At 46.9% G+C, this 7,835-nt stretch overlaps 1 non-coding gene across 1 annotated transcript; it reads left to right on the forward strand.

Annotated features, from left to right (window-relative positions):
* Window positions 1-2,128: 2,128 nt before the first annotated feature.
* On the forward strand, window positions 2,129-2,319 carry LOC115032490. Its single transcript, XR_003838161.1, has one exon. It is a non-coding gene; the product is annotated as a U2 spliceosomal RNA (small nuclear RNA).
* The last annotated feature ends 5,516 nt before the right edge of the window (window positions 2,320-7,835 follow it).

Below are 7,835 nucleotides of genomic sequence, written 5' to 3' on the forward strand. Positions count from 1 at the left end.
CCGCCTGCCTCTGCCTCCCAAGTGCTGGGATTAAAGGCGTGCGCCACCACCGCCCGGCATGTCTCTTCTTTCGAGCGACCCTAGGTTTAGTTTTTTTTTTTGCCTGACCCCCTACCGGGTATATAATTCCACCTCAGAGAGGATCAGGGGGACATGGTCCACCAAGTCCCTCAATTATTCTATACTCCTCAGGGAACAGATACATAAGTTAAACTTAACCAGCAGGCGCTTCCAAATGTACTAACCCTGGAACCTGCCTGAAACCCAGAGACAGACAAGGACAGAGCAAGTGTCTGGAGCCAAGGGGCTGGTGCCAGGTGCAGGACAAGCAGTTACTGACCAAGGGGACGTGGGCAGAGGGAATAAAAGCGTCTTCACTAGAACAGTAAACAAGTCTGGCTCTGCTTTTCATCTGGCTCCAGAATCTGTGTCATTGATCCCACGCCTTCCAACCCCTTACTCCCAAGGATTGTATATAAGGAGCACTGGAAAAGAGGAGGGGAAGTCACTCCCAAGAGCAGGGCCCAGCTTTTCCGTGCATGAAGTGTCCAGGCACTACTGTTGAACAAGCTTCCCCTCTCCGTTACCAGCCTGTCTTTCTACCTGCTTTCCCCAGCCACGCAGAGAATCTCTAGTCTAAAGTCAAGACCCTAGAAAATGTGTTACGACTGCAACCTAGGGAGTCTGAGTGACAGGCTGCAGGAGCCAGACGCTCAGGCGTTGAGGGCATCTGAAGGGATGGTCGGAAGAAATCTGCACGCCATGCTTAGATCTAGCAACTCCGAATATTCGATCTTTTTTTAGTACATAGTTGAGGGCTATAGTTACGTATGGGAAGTACGGAAAAAGTAATTTATCTAAAGTCATCCACCCAGAAAATTGACCGTAGCTGACTTTGAACAACAACAACAAAAAGTTAAAGAATTATTTATTTTACGAACGCTAAAGCTGTCTTCAGACACTCCAGAAGAGGGCATCTGATCCCATTACAGATAGCTGTGAGCCCCTGTGTGGTTGCTGGGAATTGAACTCAAGGCTTCTGGAAGAGCAGTCAGTGCTCTTAACCGCTGAGCCATCTCTCCAGCCCTTGACTAAACGATTTAACGATTTTGCTAAAAACCCTCCCATTGTCGGGCAGAGGCCAAGAGTCGGGAGGCAGAGAGGCAGAGAGGCAGGCCGGAGGCGGGAGGCGGGAGGCTGGAGGCAGTAGGCAGGAGGCAGGAGGATCTCAGAGTTCGTGGCCAGCTTGGTCTGCATATCGAATTCCAGAGCAGCCAGGGCTACACAATGAATATGGAGAGCCCCTGCCCTGGCCCTCAGAAATTTACATCTTTCCCACCTGACTCTCCCACCTGTTTGATGTCCTATTACTTCAGATCATCTTAACCTTGAATGAGGCCAGGGCCCCTCCCCAATTGATTCCGGAGGTGTTCGCATCGCGATGTACCTAAGGCTTAGTCACCCAAAATTTTGCTGAAAACTTACTTTTTTGCGCACCTGATAAGGGCTGACGCACTGAGAAAAGTCCAGATGGATACTACAGCCAATAAAGAGAGCAGATTGGAGTAAAAGAGTCAAAAAGCTGAATTAGCTATGAATGCCTGGGCGACAGAACATCCCTGGATCGCGCTTGTGATGGGCTCAGGAGAGGCTTTCCGTCGTTAAATAGCCGAGTGAGAAAGGGGAGGACACGGTGTCAAGTCACATACAGCCTCAGGACTGGAGGAAACACCACGGACACAGAGCGGACCGCCTGACTCGAAACCAACCCTCAGCTCCTCAGGATACCTGTTTCCACCTCGCTTTCCTCTGAGGAGGGAGAAGCGTAGGTGGGCCTCAAAGAAGCTGCCAGGAGGAGGTGGCTCTGTGCAAATCGCCACGCCCCTCGTAGGGCGGGGCATGCAAATAATACTCGGCGTGAGTGAGCAGGAACGCCGGGAGTGCTAGGGTCGTGGACTTTGTAACTGAAGCCGTGGGTGCTGGAGTGGGAGTGAGGCGTGGAGGACGCAGACGCGGACGGGAGGAGGAAGGAGCCGCGGGGAAGGCAGGATGTGAGGGTTGCGAGCGGTCACCACGAAGTTAATGTGTCTCACGGACGCAGAGCATGGCTGCGCGGTGTGTGTCGGGTATCGCTTCTCGGCCTTTTGGCTAAGATCAAGTGTAGTATCTGTTCTTATCAGTTTAATATCTGATACGTCCTCTATCCGAGGACAATATATTAAATGGATTTTTGGAACTAGGAGTTGGAATAGGAGCTTGCTCCGTCCACTCCACGCATCGACCTGGTATTGCAGTACCTCCAGGAACGGTGCACCCCTTCTGGGGAATAACGCTGGTTTAAAATAAGAGCTAATTCTCTGCCTAGCACTTGGAGGTAGGTGGGTTTCTGAGTTCGAGGTCAACCTGGTCTACAGAGTGAGTTCTAGAATGGCCAGGGTTACTTTTTTTTTTTTTTTAAATATTTACTTATCCCAAAAGAGGGCAGGCATCAGATCTCATTACCATCTCACCAGCCTGGAAAAACACTATTTTGAAAAGCCAAAAAATACATTTCTAGTTTTCATTTCTAGTTTTTGTATTTGAGTACTTGAAGAAGACTGTGAGCTCCTAGTGTTAGAGGTTATATTTCTGACCTGTATGCTTTGTAGTCAAGATTATTATTATAAAGTGCAAGTTCCAGCTTGGCATATCACAAAGCACCTGTGAGTGTTGTATCTAACACCCTTGACTAAGGAATCGGCTGGTGGTGTCAAAAACTCTAGTATTTGCTAAAACTTTTGAAAGTCAATTTTTAAAAATAGCTTTCTGTGTGTGCATATGCATAATGTGTTTGTGGGCACACAGCCATAGGAGTGCGTTCTTTACTGACTTCAGGTGAGTTCTATACTGGCTGACAAGTCAGGGAAAGCTGTGCGTATTTATACCTGCCTTAGCCTCCTAATTTCTAGGGTTTCCCCCCTCATGGTCTTTTTTTTTTTTTTTAAAGATTTATGTATTTATTATGTATATAGCATTCTTCCTGAATGTATACCTGTAGGCCAGAAGAGAGCAGCAGATCTCTTTATAAGTGATTCTGAGACACTATGTGGTTGCTGGAAATTGAACTCAGGACCTCTGGAAGAGCAGCTCTGAACCTGACCCATCTCTCCAGTCCCTGTTACAGTCTTAAAACTTTTTGACACCTGTCAAAGAATATTAGGATTCAGAGAACTGGCGGTTCTCCCAGAGATCCCAGGTTCAAGTCCCAATACTCAGTTGGGAGCTCACAGTGTTTTGTAAGGAGAACAAGGGAACTGCCTCCGCAGTAAATAAATATGCCCAAACCAGCCGGGAACACACACACACACACACACACACACACACACACACACACACACCACAATAAATACAAGTTTAAAGAGAAAAACTCAATAAAAGTGGGATAGTGGTATGTGCAGAGGACAAGTTAAGAGCTAATACCAAAGCACCATTTCCAGGTACATACTGACTGTGAGCTAGCTACAAAACAGGATGGACAAAAATGCAGTCCCACTGACTGCAGGCCACATACACGCGGTACACGCTGTGATGATGCTAGTATTTTTCAGTCATTTGGTGCTCTTGCCTGCATTGTCTTGTTGGTCACATGTCCTGTAATTTCAGGTCCTCCATGCTTCCAAACAAGTATTCCCTCAACTACAAGAGCCCAGATTGTCATATACCCTCAAGGCCCTGGTTACTGGTTGGAGACAAATATGAGTGTCCCAAGCCCATCTCTCGGGAGGCAGAGGCAGGCAGATTCCTGTGAGTTCGGTTTGGTCTACAGATAGAGTTGCAGGCCAGCCTGGACTACATAGTTAGATCCTATCTCCCCCTCCCACTCCCCACCCCGTTAAATAATCCTGGTTTTACACAACTTGACACGGACCCTAGAAAAAATACAAGGCTGAACTGTTTCCAGCCTGGAGAGAAAGCTCTAGGTTGTATGTATTTTCTGTTAACACACAGAATGCCTCCTTCCCCACCACTCAACCAACAGACCTGAGCTTGACCCTTGTTGGCCAACAACAGACGTAATGGACTGTGTGGACAAAGGAACCTGGCTTCTTAGTGGGTGCAAGTGCCATCCATGTACTCAGTGCTCAGGAGAAGATGGAGTGGGAAGCAGGAAAAGAAGGGAGACCTTGGACTAAGTGCAGAAGGAGATGGTTTCCTAAGGAAATTCATCTGTAAGCCCAAGAGGCAAGGCCCTGGGAAGACAAAAAGGCAGCCCGGATCTCCTACACTGCTTCTATCCTACACTGCTTCTACACCATGTTTAACTGCAAGATTATATATAATATATAACTGCAGTATATAATAGATCATACACACACACACACACACACACATATATATATATGTATATATATATATATATGTATGATACACACACACACATCGGGTCCAACTATGCTATCAGAGCCAACCAACCCCTGTAACTGCTCTGTACAGGTGTGAGGAACTGCTTGTGGTAGTGTTAGACCTAGTGGGGAAACCCCCACCCCATTCCCGATTCGGCGTGCACCCAAAAAATCATGAAGGACCATCTCTTGCTGTAATTACATGAGGACTTTTAATTACGGAGCTCCGGTCCGACATGCATCTCACAAAGGAGATAACGGATGCCGGCCACGAGGCTCGAAAGCTAGGAGTTTTTATGGGGTAAGGGGCTTAGGGGTGTGGAATTCAGCATAGCGACACACTATTGGCTTATTCAAACATTAACAGAAGGATTACAGAGCAACAGGACTTTGTTCCTGTGGGCTGGGGGCTTATCTTTGTTCACATAGCAACCAGTTGATGTATGACTTTTACCTGGCGCCAAGGGGCAATAGACAGAGGGGAGGTTCCGGCCAGATGGTGGGGACTCAGACAAGATAGCCTTGCTTGCTTCCTTGAATTCTTTTCTTTTCTTTTCTTTTTTTTTTTTTTTTTTTTTTTTTTTTTTTTTTTTTTCAGGGTTTCTCTGTGTAGTCGTGGCTGTCCTGGAACTCACTCTGTAGCCCAGGCTGGCCTCGAACTCAGAAATCCGCCTGCCTCTGCCTCCTTGAATTCTTTTCATCTTCACAGTTAAGATGTTCTTAGGAATGCCTTAACAACAGCCCTGCCCTGGCAGGCCTGGGGACTGTTCGCTTTGTTCCCAGTCCCAGGCCTGGGCAGTGGGCTCTTAAACAACTCACAATTTACAATATTTTACCTTCCTTCAGTAGCACACGCCGACTTGATAGGATACAGAATCACATACGCCATCCTCTTCGGTCCGCTGTTTGGCATGTCCCTCGGAGTTACAACATTGACTCAGTTTGGAGGGCATGGTTATTTGATTGTGGCGGCAGAAACCTGAGGCAGAAGCAACCATGAATGCTTTGTTGTGGGAATTCGGAACCACTAAGGAAAGACACACCCCCACCCCCACCCCCGGCCCCAAACAAATCATCTTTCAATTTAAAAGATTTAAATTTTTTTTTTTTTCAGCAGTGCCACAGCATCGGCCTCCTTTCCAATCTGAGAGCTGCTGCAGACAGGGAAAACAGGGACTGAAGTTTTTCAAGGCAAAAATCACAATTGTCTCAGCTCTTAGGGGAGGGGGGGGGGTCCTGCTGCCTGAGGCGTTTCTTGGTTTGTAGGTTTGTTTTTCTGAACAAGTAACGGTTAAGTGAGGTTACAGAAACAGAACGGGCATCCCACCAACATTTTTGCATAACAATTAACAATAAGGGGTGAGGCTCTGAGATCATCTTTTCTTTAGATTACTGTCTTTAGATTGAGTCAGCTACTGACCAGCCTGGCTTTAGGGTTTCAGGCTAGACTTCCCGTGAACAACAATCCTTAGGCTAAGAATAAGGTCCTACTGATTCCTACGTTTTTCTCGTATTTACACAGGAATTTAGTTTTAACCTCAGTTTGCGAGGGAGTTAGTTTTTTTAACTCTTACAGCTCAGCTTGCTCTCTCCTTTCTATTTAGTACAGAACTCCAGCACAGAGAATAGTGACGCTCTTATTTAGGATGAGCCTTCCCACTTTAATTGACCTTGAAAAACAACTCCATAAGCAGCTATGGCTTGACAGACCTTTCCGAAGAGTCACAACTCATACTCATCCTGGAAAGGGGGCCACCACAGACCAAAGTAGTAACTGCACCAATGTCCAATTTGGTGGACCAGTGAGTTTCTATCGGGAGTATGGATGAGGGGTTAGCTTGCAAGGGGCATGGGTAACTTTAAAACAGCTGGGTCCACAGAAGAGAGCTCTCTATCCTGCTTGCAGGGAGCTGCAGAGTCTGGACATACCTTTCTTGCTGCGTTTGGCTGGTCCGTCTCCACCCCCACCCCTGGTAACTGTCCAGGTCTGGTTACACTCCTGTGTATCGGTCCTCAAGACTATTCCAAGGTTTCCATTTCAGGAGCATGGGACCTTTCCTTTACCTCCTGAGGCCAGTGAGTCCCCCACTCGGTTCCTGCAGGTAATGCTTTTGTTTGGAGTTATGCAACTGCATAACCACCCAGCAGTTTCAGTCGGCTGTAGTATAAACAGCCCTGAAGGGAGGTGACACAAAGGGGCAATTTGTCAAAAAGACAACTGTGGTCTGCAAAGAGTTAAGTGGAAAGTGGGTGTCGTACAGGCTGGGCTATTTTAATTTTAATTCCATTCAGTACTAGTCTTTCTAACAACTGTATATAAGGGGAAGTTGAAAAAGAGGGAAGTCAGCCAGGCAGTGGTGGCCCATGCCACTTGGGAGGCAGAGGTAGGCAGATTTCTGAGTTTGAGACCTGCCTGGTCTACAGAGTGAGTTCCAGGACTGCCAGGGCTACACAGAGAAACCCTGACTTGAACACTCCCCCCCCCCCAAAAAAAAGAGGGAAGCATGGTCCAGCCCTTTCTTGCACAATGTCAGATTCCAGTTTCCCATCTCTTTGACACCAACATGACTTGCCACCTCCTTCCCAGCTTCCAAGAATCCCCAGCCATGAAGGAGCCTTCCTACATCCCTGGATACCTTAAAAATTAGTTCAAGATTATACCTTAGAGAATTTGTTACATCCCCAAGTGTGGGGTTGGAATGATAGATTGCTGCAGCAGCTGAGGGCCAGAGATGGGGCTAAGCCTAGGGAGGTTAGGACAGAGGATGCAGAACTGGCCAAAGGCTTGGGAAACCGCTGCTCTATTGAACGACCATGGCATGCCAAGCGCAAGACAAGCAATCTGCCTGTGTCCCCGTCTTACTACCTAACTTCAGCCAAGAAGATCCTAGAGCTGTCAGCCTCTCTACAAGTGCTTGCCCTTAGCCTGACAACTTGCTCAGAAGTGTAGGAGAAATGAGGCAGCCTGTGGATTTTCAGTTGGGTTGGACCCAAAGGCCCTGAATGAAAAGAGTTACAATATCATGGGAAATCACAAAATCCAATTTTCATATACTAGTTTTTGGGATTTTTTTTTGGTTTTGTTTTGAATGAAGAAAATACAACTTTCATCTAAAAATTAGTATGTGTGTGCAGAGGGGCCCATATGTGAAAGGGCAGCTAAAACTACCCAAAGAGGGGGGTTTCTCAAGCAACCCTCATGTACCAAGTCCCAGGGCCAACTGGGGACTTAAACCAAGCTGGTGGCACTGCTCCCTGATGCACTGTCACTGTCCAGAAGAAAATTTGGGTAAAGGGTCAGATTGCTAATGTCCCATTGCCTCCTTCTGAAGTCTCCTGACTGAGCTATTCATAGTTTGAGATTGAGGATAGAGATAACACCCAGTTCATTTTTTTGCTTGTTTTGGGTTTTTTTTGTTGTTGTTTTTGTTTGTTTGTTTGTTTTTTTTTTTT

The sequence above is a fragment of the Mus caroli genome, chromosome 1 (assembly GCF_900094665.2).
Source record: "Mus caroli chromosome 1, CAROLI_EIJ_v1.1, whole genome shotgun sequence".
In the NCBI taxonomy this organism is placed as follows: Eukaryota; Metazoa; Chordata; class Mammalia; order Rodentia; family Muridae; genus Mus; species Mus caroli.